Source organism: Procambarus clarkii, chromosome 71 (assembly GCF_040958095.1).
Source record: "Procambarus clarkii isolate CNS0578487 chromosome 71, FALCON_Pclarkii_2.0, whole genome shotgun sequence".
NCBI classification, from domain to species: Eukaryota; Metazoa; Arthropoda; class Malacostraca; order Decapoda; family Cambaridae; genus Procambarus; species Procambarus clarkii.
Genome location: NC_091220.1, coordinates 23463522 through 23479090, shown reverse-complemented (window position 1 = coordinate 23479090; position 15569 = coordinate 23463522).

Sequence of the window (15569 nt, the reverse complement as noted above, 5' to 3'; positions counted from 1 at the left end):
ATTCCTTCAATTCCCTCTTCGATTAACACATGGAAAGAAGGAAGACCTCTCGGCGTACTTGCAGACTACGGGTGATGCGTAAGATCCACGGGATCGGGGGTACAACTACCAAACTGACAGGATCAACCTTCACACATCCGTCCACCTTGACGTGTCGTGTCAGACTGATGGCACCACCGCGACGCGATGCCTGGACCCCCCTGCCTTTGTGACGTCATATTTGCCAGGGAAGGTTTTCATTGGCTCTCTGTGCCACGTCGCTGTCGGTGACCAATCTGGTGCCACTGACGTCACACAGTTTTGGCGGCAAAACAGAGGGGCCAGCGCCATATTGGCTCCCTAAAGGGCCTATACCACAGGCCAAAATACTCTTCTTTTACAAATTTCTCGCCACCTCGAGAACACTACACTCTCCAACATATATCAAACTGAAGCCCGCGACGTAGAGAACGCTCGGGTAAAGTGGACATGACTCTTACAGCAGGCGTGGGAGAAATATAAGGGGGGGGGAATATATATATATATATATATATATATATATATATATATATATATATATATATATATATATATATATATATATATATATATATATATATATATGCAGAAAAACCACAAAGAAATGTGAAAGAGAGATGAACGTTTCGGCCTGTTAAAGCCGTTTTCAACATCAGACTGATGTTGACAACGGCTTTAACAGGCCGAAACGTTCATCTCTCTTTCAAATTTCTTTGTGGTTTTTCCGCATACAAATGATCAGTGTTTAGTGATCGTCAATTGCATATATATATATATATATATATATATATATATATATATATATATATATATATATATATATATATATATATATATGTCGTACCTAGTAGCCAGAACGCACTTCTCAGCCTACTATGCAAGGCCCGATTTGCCTAATAAGCCAAGTTTAACTGAATTAATATATTTTCTCTAATTTTTTTCTTATGAAATGATAAAGCTACCCATTTCAATATGTATGAGGTCAATTTCTTTTTATTGGAGGTGAAATTAACGTAGATATATGACCGAACCTAACCAACCCTACCTAACCTAACCTAACCTATCTTTATAGGTTAGGTTAGGTTAGGTACCCGAAAAAGTTAGGTTAGGTTAGGTTAGGTAGGTTAGGTACAGGAAAAACAATTAATTCATGAAAACTTGGCTTATTACGCAAATCGGGCCTTGCATTGTAGGATGAGAAGTGCGTTCTGGCTACTAGGTACGACATATATATATATATATATATATATATATATATATATATATATATATATATATATATATATATATATATATATATATATATATATATATATATATATATATATATATATATATATATATATATATATGAATGAAAACTCACACCCCAGAAGTGACTCGAACCCATACTCCCAGAAGCAACGCAACTGGTAACTACAGGGCGCCTTAATCCGCTTGACCATCACGGCCGTCAAAAGGAAGTGATAGCCGAGGCTATTTGAGCCACTTCCCCGACGGCAACTCGGATGGTAATCTTGGGCATAGCATTTCACCAAATCACCTCATTCTTTGGGGCACACGTGAGGAACACAAATGCGAACAAGCCTGAATGGTCCCCAGGACTATATGCGAATGAAAACTCACACCCCAGAAGTGACTCGAACCCATACTCCCAGAAGCAACGCAACTGGTAACTACAGGGCGCCTTAATCCGCTTGACCATCACGGCCGTCAAAAGGAAGTGATAGCCGAGGCTATTTGAGCCACTTCCCCGACGGCAACTCGGATGGTAATCTTGGGCATAGCATTTCACCAAATCACCTCATTCTTTGGGGCACACGTGAGGAACACAAATGCGAACAAGCCTGAATGGTCCCCAGGACTATATGCGAATGAAAACTCACACCCCAGAAGTGACTCGAACCCATACTCCCAGAAGCAACGCAACTGGTAACTACAGGGCGCCTTAATCCGCTTGACCATCACGGCCGTCAAAAGGAAGTGATAGCCGAGGCTATTTGAGCCACTTCCCCGACGGCAACTCGGATGGTAATCTTGGGCATAGCATTTCACCAAATCACCTCATTCTTTGGGGCACACGTGAGGAACACAAATGCGAACAAGCCTGAATGGTCCCCAGGACTATATGCGAATGAAAACTCACACCCCAGAAGTGACTCGAACCCATACTCCCAGAAGCAACGCAACTGGTAACTACAGGGCGCCTTAATCCACTTGACCATCACGGCCGTCAAAAGGAAGTGATAGCCGAGGCTATTTGAGCCACTTCCCCGACGGCAACTCGGATGGTAATCTTGGGCATAGCATTTCACCAAATCACCTCATTCTTTGGGGCACACGTGAGGAACACAAATGCGAACAAGCCTGAATGGTCCCCAGGACTATATGCGAATGAAAACTCACACCCCAGAAGTGACTCGAACCCATACTCCCAGAAGCAACGCAACTGGTAACTACAGGGCGCCTTAATCCGCTTGACCATCACGGCCGTCAAAAGGAAGTGATAGCCGAGGCTATTTGAGCCACTTCCCCGACGGCAACTCGGATGGTAATCTTGGGCATAGCATTTCACCAAATCACCTCATTCTTTGGGGCACACGTGAGGAACACAAATGCGAACAAGCCTGAATGGTCCCCAGGACTATATGCGAATGAAAACTCACACCCCAGAAGTGACTCGAACCCATACTCCCAGAAGCAACGCAACTGGTAACTACAGGGCGCCTTAATCCGCTTGACCATCACGGCCGTCAAAAGGAAGTGATAGCCGAGGCTATTTGAGCCACTTCCCCGACGGCAACTCCTGGGGACCATTCAGGCTTGTTCGCATTTGTGTTCCTCACGTGTGCCCCAAAGAATGAGGTGATTTGGTGAAATGCTATGCCCAAGATTACCATCCGAGTTGCCGTCGGGGAAGTGGCTCAAATAGCCTCGGCTATCACTTCCTTTTGACGGCCGTGATGGTCAAGCGGATTAAGGCGCCCTGTAGTTACCAGTTGCGTTGCTTCTGGGAGTATGGGTTCGAGTCACTTCTGGGGTGTGAGTTTTCATTCGCATATAGTCCTGGGGACCATTCAGGCTTGTTCGCATTTGTGTTCCTCACGTGTGCCCCAAAGAATGAGGTGATTTGGTGAAATGCTATGCCCAAGATTACCATCCGAGTTGCCGTCGGGGAAGTGGCTCAAATAGCCTCGGCTATCACTTCCTTTTGACGGCCGTGATGGTCAAGCGGATTAAGGCGCCCTGTAGTTACCAGTTGCGTTGCTTCTGGGAGTATGGGTTCGAGTCACTTCTGGGGTGTGAGTTTTCATTCATATATATATATATATATATATATATATATATATATATATATATATATATATATATATATATATATAAATATATATATATATATATATATATATATATATATATATATATATATATATATATATATATATATATATATATATATATGTCGTACCTAGTAGCCAGAACGCACTTATATGCCTACTATGCAAGGCCCGATCTGCCTAATAAGCCAAGTTTTCATGAATTAATTATTTTTCGACTACCTAACCTACCTAACCTAACCTAACTTTTTCGGCTACCTAACCTATCCTAACCTATAAAGATAGGTTAGGTTAGGTTAGGTAGCGTTGGTTAGGTTCGGTCATATATCTACGTTAATTTTAACTCCAATAAAAAAAAATTGACCTCATACATAAAGAAATGGGTAGCTTTATCATTTCATAAGAAAAAAATTAGAGAAAATATATTAATTCAGGAAAACTTGGCTTATTAGGCAAATCGGGCCTTGCATAGTAGGCCGAGAAGTGCATTCTGGCTACTAGGTACGACATATATATATATATATATATATATATATATATATATATATATATATAAGGTTCCAAGGGGTTGTCATAGCCAGGGGGTGGTAATGGGGGACGAGCTCCCATGACGTATAAAATGCTCCTATACAGCATGCGTCTCCAATAGCCTCTGACAACCAAGTCCAACTCTTGGCCTACACGGGTGGCTTAGTCTTAGTCCGGCGGAACTGCTTTTACCGACAGGAGAAGGGGCGAGGATGCCCCTTCTCGGCTAACATCAGCTTTTGTCCTGTTGTGATGGTCGAGTGGATTAGGTGCCCTGTACACCAGTTGCAATGTGCTCCTGTCAGTATGGGTTCGAGTCACTTCTGGGGTGTGAGTTTTCAGTTGCATGTATGCTTGGGGTCCATTCATTGAACTCTGCCTCGTGCGCCCTAAAACCAGCTGCTCCGGGTAGATGGGACTCGATAGCCTGGGAAGGCAGCCCATCTAGGGGAACGAAAACCCTGATTTTAAATCTCCGCTGCCTTGCGGCCATACCCTTTTTTGGGGAAGGCTTCAGGAGTCAACCTCGAGGAAAAATCCGGATTTGGAGCCCCTAAGGCAGTTCGTTGTTGACGTCGACCTCGTTCTGGCAGCTTCTGCGACGTTGCTGGAACCATGCGTATTGGCATTTGCCTTTCTATTGGATAATTTCAGCAACGTGGAGAGGGGGGACCTGCTGCATGGGTAACAGCTTCTCCTCCATATCTACCTACCCAGACTTTGCGCCCTGGAGAGGACACTCCAGCTTCGCCTCACAGCGTCGAACCAACACGGGAAGCGACAGTCTACCGGTTTTTAGTCTTCTGCTCGATTGGCGAAGAGTGTGTGACGCCAGGGGTTGCTTCCGACGGTGGGAGGGGTCATCGTGCCCCACTGGGCAGCTACCGCCCGCCTCAAGCTTTGCAAACCGCAGCCAATAAGGTGTTGCCTCGCCACGGTCCGTTAACCTCACTGGGTGCGTGGGGTTTAGGGTGAAAACCGACAAGTGGCCCGACAACTTTGCACCAAGCCATACCAAACCAAAGAAGAAAATATCAACTGCCCTAAAGCTGGGCACATGAAACGTCAGGACACTGACACCAGGTTTCTCTGACGACCTGCAAGAAATCAATGACGCCCGAAAAACAGCAATCATCGATAGGGAGCTCAGCAAACTGCAGATGGATATTGTTGCTCTCCAAGAGACCAGGCTCCCTGGATCAGGATCTGTGAAAGAGAGGACCTTCTCTTTCTTCTGGCAAGGAAAACCACCTGATGAGACCTGAGAACATGGTGTGGGATTTGCCGTCAGGAATGCACTGTTGGGACACATTATGCCACCGATAGGGGAAACCGAACGAATTCTGTCTCTGCAACTGTACTCCCAAACAGGACCAGTCAATGCAATTAGTGCATATGCACCAACCCTGACTTCTCCAGCAGAGGCAAAGGAAAAATTCTACGATGACCTCAACAGAGTCATAGCGAGAATCCCTGTAAAGGAGCATCTGTTCATCCTCGGCGACTTCAACGCCAGAGTGGGTGCCGAGCACAACATTTAGCCCACTTGCCTGGGCCAATTCGGCATAGGGAGGATGAATGAGAACGGGCAACGTCTGCTAGAACTCTGCTGCCTTCATGGTCTTTGTGTCACCAACACGTTCTCTGGCACAAAGCCTCAACACCGAGTATCTTGGAGACATCCCAGATCCAAGCACTGGCACCAGCTTGACCTGATTCTTACCAGGTGTGCAAGTCTACCCAGCGTCAAGATTACACGTAGCTACCAGAGTGCTGTCTGTGACACCGACCACTCCCTGGTATGTAGCAGGGTCAAGATGCAACCAAAGAAGATTCATCACTCGAAAAATGCGGGCAGACCTCGCATCGACACCACCAAGACCCGCAACCAGGACAAGGTGGAAGATTTTGCACACGTGCTCGAGGAAGCTCTCCCTGGCCCAGCTGGGGTCACTGCCTGTAAAAGATGGGAGCACTTCAGAGACGCTGTGTTCAACGCTGCCACTTCCACCTTCTTCAGGTCGGCAGACTGGTTCGAGGCGCACTCGGAAGAGATGACACCTGTCATCGAAGAGAAGAGAAACGCCTTGGCAGCCTACAAAGCCTGCCCAAGTCAGCGCAACTTACAGATCCTTCGGGCCGTCCGCTGCAAAGTGCAGCAGAGCGCCAGGCGATGTGCCAACAACTATTGGCTCCAGCTCTGCTCCCAGATACAGACTGCAGCGGATACAGGCAATGTAAGGAGAATGTATGACGGCATCAACTAGGCCCTCGGCCCAATCCAGAGGAAGACCGCTCCTCTGAAATCTGCCACTGGTGAGGTGATTCAGGGCCAGACACTGCAGCTGAAGCGCTGGGTCGAGCACTACTCTGAGCTATAGGCCAGGGACAATGTGGTCACTGAAGATGCCCTGAGCGCCATTGAGTGTCTGCCTGTGTTAATGGAGCTCGACAGCGAACCGACCCTGGAAGAACTCAGCGATGCCCTAGACACCCTTGCTTCTGGTAAAGCTCCTGGCAAAGATGGCATTCCTGCTGAGACCTTGAAGTGCTGCAGAGGTAGCCTGCTCATGGAGCTGCATGAAATTCTCTGCCTCTGCTGGGAAGAAGGAGAGGTGCCACAGGACATGAGGGATGCCAACATCGTCACGCTGTATAAGAATAAAGGTGACAGGGGCGACTGCAACAACTACCGTGAAATCTCCCTCCTCAGTATTGTCGGAAAGCTGTTTGCTCGAGTCGCATTGAAGAGGCTCCAAGTACTTGCAGAGAGAGTCTATCCAGAATCACAATGCGGATTCAGAGCTGGTAGGTCCACCATCGACATGGTCTTTTCCCTCAAACAACTGCAGGAGAAATGCAGGGAACAGAAGCAGCCACTCTTCGTAGCCTTTATAGATCTGACGAAGGCCTTCGACCTCGTCAGCAGGGATGGCCTGTTCAAGATCATCCCCAACATCGGGTACCCACCCAGGCTCCTCAGCATCATCAGATCTTTCCATGAGAAGATGAGGGGCACATTGTGGTCTTTGATGGCCTAACATCAGACGCCTTTGACATCCGAAGTGGAGTAAAGCAGGGCTGCGTACTGGCTCCAACCCTATTCGGTATTTTCGAGTGGATTAGGTGCCCTGTACACCAGTTGCAATGTGCTCCTGTCAGTATAGGCTCGAGTCACTTCTGGGGTGTGAGTTTTCAGATGCATATAAGCCTGGGGACTATTCAGGCATGTTCGCAATTGTGTTCCTCACGTGTGCCCCATAGACTGAGGTGGTTTGATAAAATACTATGCCCAAGACTACCATCAGAGTACCGGCGGGCTGATGGGCAAATAGACTCGGCTAACATCAGCTTTTGTCCTGTTGTGACGGTCGAGTGGAATAGGTGCCCTGTACACCAGTTGCAATGTGCTTCTGTCAGTATGGGTTCGAGTCACTTCTGGGGTGTGAGTTTTCAGTTGCATGTATGCCTGGGGTCCATTCAGCCTTGTTCGCATTTGTGTTCCTCATATGTGCCCCAAAGAATGAGGTGATTTGATAAAATACTATGCCTAAGACCACCATTAGAGTGCGGGCGGGATGATGGGCAAATAGACTCGGCTATCATCAGCTTTTGTCCGGTTGTGATGGTCGAGTGGATTAGGTGCCCTGTACACCAGTTGCAATGTGCTCCTGTCAGTATGGGTTCAAGTCTCTTCTGGGGAGTGAGTTTTCAGTTGCATGTATGCCTGGGGATCATTCAGGCTTGTTCGCATTTTTGTTCCTCACCTGTGCCCCAAAGATTGAGGTGATTTGATAAAATGCTATGCCGAGGACTACCATCAGAGTGCCGGCGAGCTGATGGGCAAATAGACTCGGCTACAATCAGCTTTTGTCCGGTCGTGATGTTCGAGTGGATTAGGTGCACTGTACACCAGTTGCAATGTGCTCCTGTTAGTATGGGTTCAATTCACTTGTCGGGTGTGAGTTTTCAGTTGCATGTATGCCTGGGGACCATTCAGGCTTGTTCGCATTTGTGTTCCTCATATATGCCCCAAAGAATGAGGTGAATCGATAAAATACTATGCCGAAAACCACAATTAGAGTTCGGGCCCGCTGATGGGCAAATAGACTCGGCTACCATCAGCTTTTATACGGTCGTGATGATCGAGGGGATTAGGTGCACTGTACACCAGTTGCAATGTGCTCCTCTCAGTATGGGTTCAATTCACTTGTCGGGTGTGAGTTTTCAGTTGCATGTATGCCTGGGGTCCATTCAGGCTTGTTCGCATTTGTGTTCCTCACGTGTGCCCCAAAGAATGAGGTGATTTGATAAAATGCAATGCCGAGGACTAGCATCAGAGTGCCAGCTGGCTGATGGGCAAATAAACTCGGCTACCAACAGTTTTTGTCCGGTCATGATGGTCGAGTGGATTAAGTGCCCTGTACACCAGTTGCAATGTGCTCCTGTCAGTATGGGTTCGAGTCACTTCTGGAGTGTGAGTTTTCAGTTGCATGTATGCCAGGGGACCATTCAGGCTTGTTCGCTTTTGTGTTCCTCATGTGTTCTCCAAAGAATGAGGTGATTTGATAAAATAATTTGCCCAAGACTACCATCAGAGTGCTGGCGGGCTGATGGGCAAATACACTCGGCTACCATCAGCTTTTGTATGGTCGTGATGATCGAGTGGATTAGGTGCCCTGTACACTAGTTGCAATGTGGTCCTGTCAGTATGGGTTCGAGTAACTTCTGGGGTTTGAGTTTTCAGTTGCATGTATGCCTGGGGGACCATTCAGGCTTGTTAGCATTTGTGTTCCTCAAGTGTGCCCCAAAGAAAGAAGTGATTTGATAAAATACTATGCCCAAGACTACCATCAGAGTGCCGTCGGGCTGAGGGCAAATAGCATCGGCTACCATGAGCTTTACTCTGGTAGTGTTGGTCGAATGGATTAGGTGCCCTGTAAACCAGTTGCAATGTGCTCATGGCATTATGGGTTCGGCCACTTCTGGGGTGTGAGTTTTCAGTTGCATGTATGCCTGGGGTCCATTCAGGCTTGTTCGCATTTGTGTTCCTCACGTGTGCCCCAAAGAATGAGGTGATTTGATAAAATGCTATGCCGAGGACTACCATCAGAGTGCCGGCTGGCTGATGGGCAAATAAACTCGGCTACCATCAGTTTTTGTCCAGTCATGATGGTCGAGTGGATTAAGTGCACTGTACACCAGATGCAATGTGCTCATGGCAGTATGGGTTCGAGTCACTTCTGGGGTGTGAGTGTTATACTCCAATTCTATGTCAGTTGAAATGTAACCAATCACAGGCAAGTAGGCCTCTGACGTCATGCCAGACAGAGGAGCATCAAGCCATGCTCCCAGCAGCCTCAGTTATCCTCACAGACTCAGAGTAGAAGGACCTCGGCTGGATAGTTATACACCTGTTTGTCTCACTCAATAAATATATACAGAAGCGACTACTGTGTCTACATTCTACCCGAACAAGGCAAACGAATACTGGTAGCAGCAGTGGGATCCAGAAATTTTTTTCTGGAAACTAAAATTCAAGTACCCAGCATCGCCGTGTGTTTCACAGTACAGCCGCCACCGCCATCAGCCGCCTCCACAAGCCGCCATCCTGCCACCCACGCATCAAATATTGTGCCAGATCGGTGTCCTGCCATCAACCACTACTCCAGGCCAACGTTTCAGAAGTAAGGGTCAATATTTTCCTGTGAGAACGTGCATTCATCAGTGAGGAGGAAGGAAGCTTCCCGCGCCAGCCATTTTTGAATCTCGCGCCACCACGTGGGAACCTGCATCACCACCACCCAAGCTGACAGCATCTAAGCTTTGTGAGTGTTCAAGCTACTGCAATCGTGGTCAATCATCGTCGCAACTATCAACTGATCATCGTATGTGCTGTATTGTTCCTTGAGAATATTTGGTGGACTGCAATTGTTTGACTAGTGTCGCCTCCCCAAGCTCACACACCTCGCCTCCCTCTCAAGCTCACACCTCGCCACCAGCCCCTGCTACATCGTTTTGTGTGAACTTCTCCTAGAAAATTGTGTTCTCCACCGCCATCGACGCAATGTCGTCGTCTCCGAATTTATCTTCGCGCTTCCAAGATCAACAGTGTGTGGGGGTCCCTGAGTCTCGCGCCACCAACGCCAGGAGCGTTGCCGTCGCACCAGTTTGTAAACAAACCTCACATGTGCCCCTTCAGATCTTCACGACGTTCCTCCAATTTTGGCTACTGGTGATTCTCACGAATTGCAACCCTGAGATAAGTAATTGTTAGTTGAGAACAATATGCCAAGTTCTAAAACGTGACTTACATAATACTATCCATAATATCCTGTGAATTAATCAATCAGTGACTTGTTAAATATTGGAGCCGCCTCAGTGCTCAACTCCCCACAATTTCCTTGTGTGATTTCAACATTCCTGCTTCTTACAGTAATTTCATTGAATTTTAATTGTTCTCCTAGAGTGTTATTGGTAAATTCAAATTCCAGTGAAGTAAGAAATCGTTGTTTTAGTAGCAGTTAAGGATTTGTGCAATATAATTTTTTTTTTAATTCCTCCAGGCCTAAAATTGAAATTTATTCCTTCAACATTTCATATTATAATTTTTTTACCATAGCAGTTATATACATTCCTGTGTCCAGTTTATGTGCTACATCCATTTTTCTCGCATTACCACTTGTTGTGTTGAATCTTTTTAATGAAATTTTGCAATTGTACTTCCAGTTTTTGTATTCTAAATTGCTGTGCTTAGCCTGGGTTTAATTAATTTACATACTTCTAATTCCAGCCATTTTAATGAAAGATTGCTAATTTAATTCACAATTTTGCGTGTTTTTAATTATTTTGTTGTCTAGTATAATTTAATAATTTTAATTTTGCTAATTTAATTAACAATTTTGCTTGTTCTTAATTATTTGTTGCCTAGCCTAATTTAATAATTTTATTTCTGCCATTTTTTTACTTTAGCCAAGTTGATATTTTGTTGAGTATTTTTGTGTATACTATTTCTGATGCCAGGTGCACTTAATTATAATCTGCGTTCAAATATGACTTCCACGGCTGTGACAATGCCTACCACTGTTGAAACCCCTTCAGAATCAACGGGAACAGTTGCTCATCCCAATGGCCAGAGATCAGCTCAGGAAATGGCTATTCCTCTTTTTGCTGGGGAATCACGCTTATTAGAATCATGGTTTAGTAAGGTTGAAGCGAAAACTGTTGCACGTTTTTCTAAGCCTACTGATGCCGAATACTTAGCAATTGCACGGTCAGCTGTAGACACAACCAAAGGTGATGCACGTTTCGTTGTTGACGAGAAAGCCATTGTTAGCCTCCAGTCATGGTCTGATTTTAAGGATTTCTTTCGCCGGCGTTTTGTTAATAAAGGAGACCTTGACCCGTATAGGTTAGTTAAGAAAATTGCCAATGCCACCATGCAGCCTGGTGAATCTTTTAATGCGTTTACTAGCCGTCTCGATCAGTATCTTTATGCCTTAGTGTCTGCTATGAATAATTCGACTTGGTTAGATAAAAACAATAATCTGTCCCCTGAGGCTATGGCCAAACTGATAGCATTTGGTACTTTAATGCATTTTGCCCCCGAGCATACAAAACCAATCGTGGAGCAACAAAATTTTGGTGTTAAATATGAAATTGGTGAAGTGTTTGAGGCTATTAACAATGCCGCAGATAAACTAGCTCCCCGAAGTGCTCAACTGTTGCCACCCTCTGATACTGTAAATGTAGTAACAGGCTCTCAGCATCCTCCCACAAACTCTCAAAACTCTTGGTCGCAGAAGCGTACCCATGCTCGAAGCCCCCAGTCAAATTCGCCGCCTCATAAATCGCCAAAACGCCATAGTCCACAACTATCCACTCCCTCATGTTGGCATTGTGGTAAGAGTAACCACCTCGCAAAGGACTGTTGGTCCGCCCCTAGATCATCACCTCCTAGACAATTCTCTCGGTCCCCTCGTCAATCTAATCATTCTAGGCTCCCATATTGCAAATACCATAAACAAGTTGGTCACCACACTGCGGATTGTAGAGCTAGGCAAAGGGCATCCCCACCTCGTAACTCCCATGGTCAGTCTTGGCGAGGCTCACAGCGTCCAAGACATTATCAGAACTCACGTAATTACAACCCCCAGCCCAGCTATAATGCACCTTCAAATTATAATGCTCAGTCACAGAATGCTGGAGCTCAGAATGTTCACTCCATGTCGTCGGGAAACCCCCAAGGCCATCCGCTAACCAATTCAAGCTAGCCAATCCTAGTGCCCTCCCTGTGTATTCAGCAGCTACCCAAAATAGATTTGGACACTTGACAGAGGAGGACACTGAGTCTAGACCAGTTGTAGATGTTGACGGATCCACAGTAAATTTGACACAAACAAGACGCAGATATTCCAGACAACATAAGTCAAAAGTAGTAACTTGTCCAGTCTCAAGTGATGGTCCCCTTGTATCAGCCATTGTACATGGTAGAGTTTTAAAAGTTTTTCTTGACTCAGGTGCAAAAATTAATATTGTCAAGCCCTCAGCTCTTAGAGACATTGAGAGTAAGCACCCTACTACTTTAAAACAGTCACACATACCTTTTCTAAGTGGTATTTCAGGAAATAAAGTAAAAGTTCAGGGTGAAATTGACCTCCCACTCAAGTTTAATGATGTCACATTGTCCATAACATGTTTAGTTGTTGACATTATTCATTTTCCTGGAGACATTCTCTTAGGTCTGTACACCATGATTGATGAAAATATTGCACTGTTTCCCATCGTTGGAACATAAGTATCAAAGACCACGTCATACCCTTGTGTAGCATGTATCGACAGGGCCACGAGTTCAACCTTCAATCAGATTACGTTAATTTTGTTGACACCCGCCTTGCAAGCGTAGGTTTGTCAGATCATTGTCGTGGTAGCATTCCCGAGAAAACAGGCACTCGATTGAAGCATAGTAGTTGTGCAGTTGTTAAGGAGAATGAGTATCGAGACTTTCTTGAAGGGGACGCCCTAACGGATTCTCGTTGTCTCGCTCGCCTGGCAGCTTCCATCTCTGAAGTCAGTGGTTCCACGGCTACTGACACTGTGCTATACCCTCATTCTCTCACCAGAATCAGAGTTAAGGTTCAGGGAGTGCCTGAGTTGTCGGATGTGATTGCGGAAAGTGAAACATGTAAAGTGAATGGTACATTTGTTGAACCCTACTGGCACACAGTGCAGGATGGTACTGTTACATTATTTATTGCAAACATTAGTAATGCCGACATCCATCTCCAGTCTGGTACCCATGTTGTAGATTTTGCCCATTACTCGTTACCGGTGCGAGTTTTGGATGATGTCTCCATAGATCATACTGTTTGTACACTCACACCAGGAGAACAGGGATCTCAGCCAGAGGTGCAAGCGCAACACCTCAGTCCTACTGATTTTCATGACTCTGTGGCTCAGCTTTTGGAAATTTTGAACAGGAACAGAGCTGTTGTTGCTCTACCAGGAGAAAAATTAGGTCTCACTCCTCTTATTACACATAAAATTCCCCTTGAACAAGGAACTACGCCTATTTATGTACCAGCTTACCATCTTCCCCATTCTCAGAGAGCAGAAGCAGATAGACTTGTAGAAGTAATGTTACAGAGTGATGTAATTGAATCGAGTAATTCGCCATGGAACGCTCCATTGATTCTTGTACCAAAGCGAGATGGGACTTCGAGACCTGTAATCGATTATCACAAGCTTAACAGAGTAACAATACCTGATCGTTTCCCACTTCCAGTTCTAAATGATTTGTTGCAAAGTATTGGTCGAAACAAAGTATTCTCAACGTTAGATTTGTTGCAGGGATTCTGGCAAATCCCCCTTGATGAGGAAAGTAAACAATTGACAGCCTTTAGTACTCCCAATGGTCATTTTCATTTCAAAAGAATGCCGTTTGGTTTGCGTAGTAGTCCAATAACCTTTTCACGGCTCATGACAAATCTATTTCGTAGATTGATAGGAAGTACTCTTCTAGTTTACCTTGATGATCTCATAATCATGTCGCAAGATGTTCAGACTCATTTCCAGAACATTGAAAAAGTACTTGCAAAGCTCGCTGAAGCTAATTTAAAAATAAAACTTGCAAAATGTTCATTTTTAAAGCAGAAGATTAATTTCCTAGGTCATACAGTTACACTGTCAGGTATTACATTGGATGAATCAAAAATTATTGCTGCCCGTGATTTTCCAACACCTCGTACCGCAGAAGCCGTAAGACACCATTAACATAATAGAAAGAGCAGCTTCTGTTGCTAGCAGGAATGGATATGGACTACTAATTATGGGAGACTTCAACCATGGGAAGATAGATTGGAAGAACAGAGACCCGCATGGAGGACCAGAAACATGGAGAGCTAAGCTGCTGGACGTGGCAACAAGAAACTTTCTAAGCCAGCACACCAAAGAACCAACAAGAATGAGAGGAGAAGATGAACCAGCAATGCTTGATTTGATATTTACCCTAAATGAATGGGATATAAGGGAAGTTAAGATGGAAGCGCCCTTGGGAATGAGTGACCACAGTGTATTGAACTTTGAGTACTTGGTAGAGCTAGGACTTATCTCCCCCCAAAAATAACTAGGAATCAAAAGGCTGGCATACCGAAAGGGGAATTATGAACAGATGAGAAGTTTCCTAAGTGAAATATCTTGGGACACAAACCTCAGAGACAAGTCTGTACAGGGTATGATGGATTATGTTACCCAAAAGTGTCAGGAGGCAGTAAACAGGTTCATCCCGGCCCAAAGGGAAAAATCCGAGAAGCAACAGAAGAATCCATGGTATAATAGGGCATGTATCGAAGCGAAGAAACTGAACAAAAAGGCGTGGAGGAACTTCCGGAATAACAGAACACCAGAAAGCAGAGAGAGATACCAGAGAACCAGGAATGAGTACGTATGGGTGAGAAGAGAAGCAGAGAAAATTTTTGAAAATGATATAGCAAACAAAGCCAAGACTAAACCAAAGCTACTCCACAGTCACATCAGAAGGAAAACAACAGTGAAAGAACAGGTATTGAAACTTAGAACAGGCGAGGACAGGTATACAGAGAATGACAGAGAGGTGTGTGAGGAACTCAACAAGAGGTTCCAGGAGGTCTTCACAATAGAACAGGGTGAGGTCACTGTGCTAGGAGAAAGGGGGGGTAAACCAGGCGGCCTTGGAGGAGTTCGAAATTACGAGAGAGGAGGTCAAGAGACACCTGCTGGATCTGGATGTTAGAAAGGCTGTTGGTCAAGATGGGATCTCACCATGGGTACTGAAAGAGTGTGCAGAGGCACTTTGCTTGCCACTCTCCATAGTGTATAGTAAGTCACTAGAGACGGGAGACCTACCAGAAATATGGAAGACGGCGAGTGTGGTCCCAATATACAAAAAGGGCGACAGACAAGAGGCACTGAACTACAGGCCAGTGTCCTTGACTTGTATACCATGCAAGGTGATGGAGAAGATCGTGAGAAAAAACCTGGTAACACATCTGGAGAGAAGGGACTTCGTGACAAATCGCCAATATGGATTCAGGAAGGGTAAATCTTGCCTTACAGGCTTGATAGAATTCTACGATCAGGTGACACAGATTAAGCAAGAAAGAGAGGGCTGGGCGGACTGCATTTTCTTGGATTGTCGGAAAGCCTTTG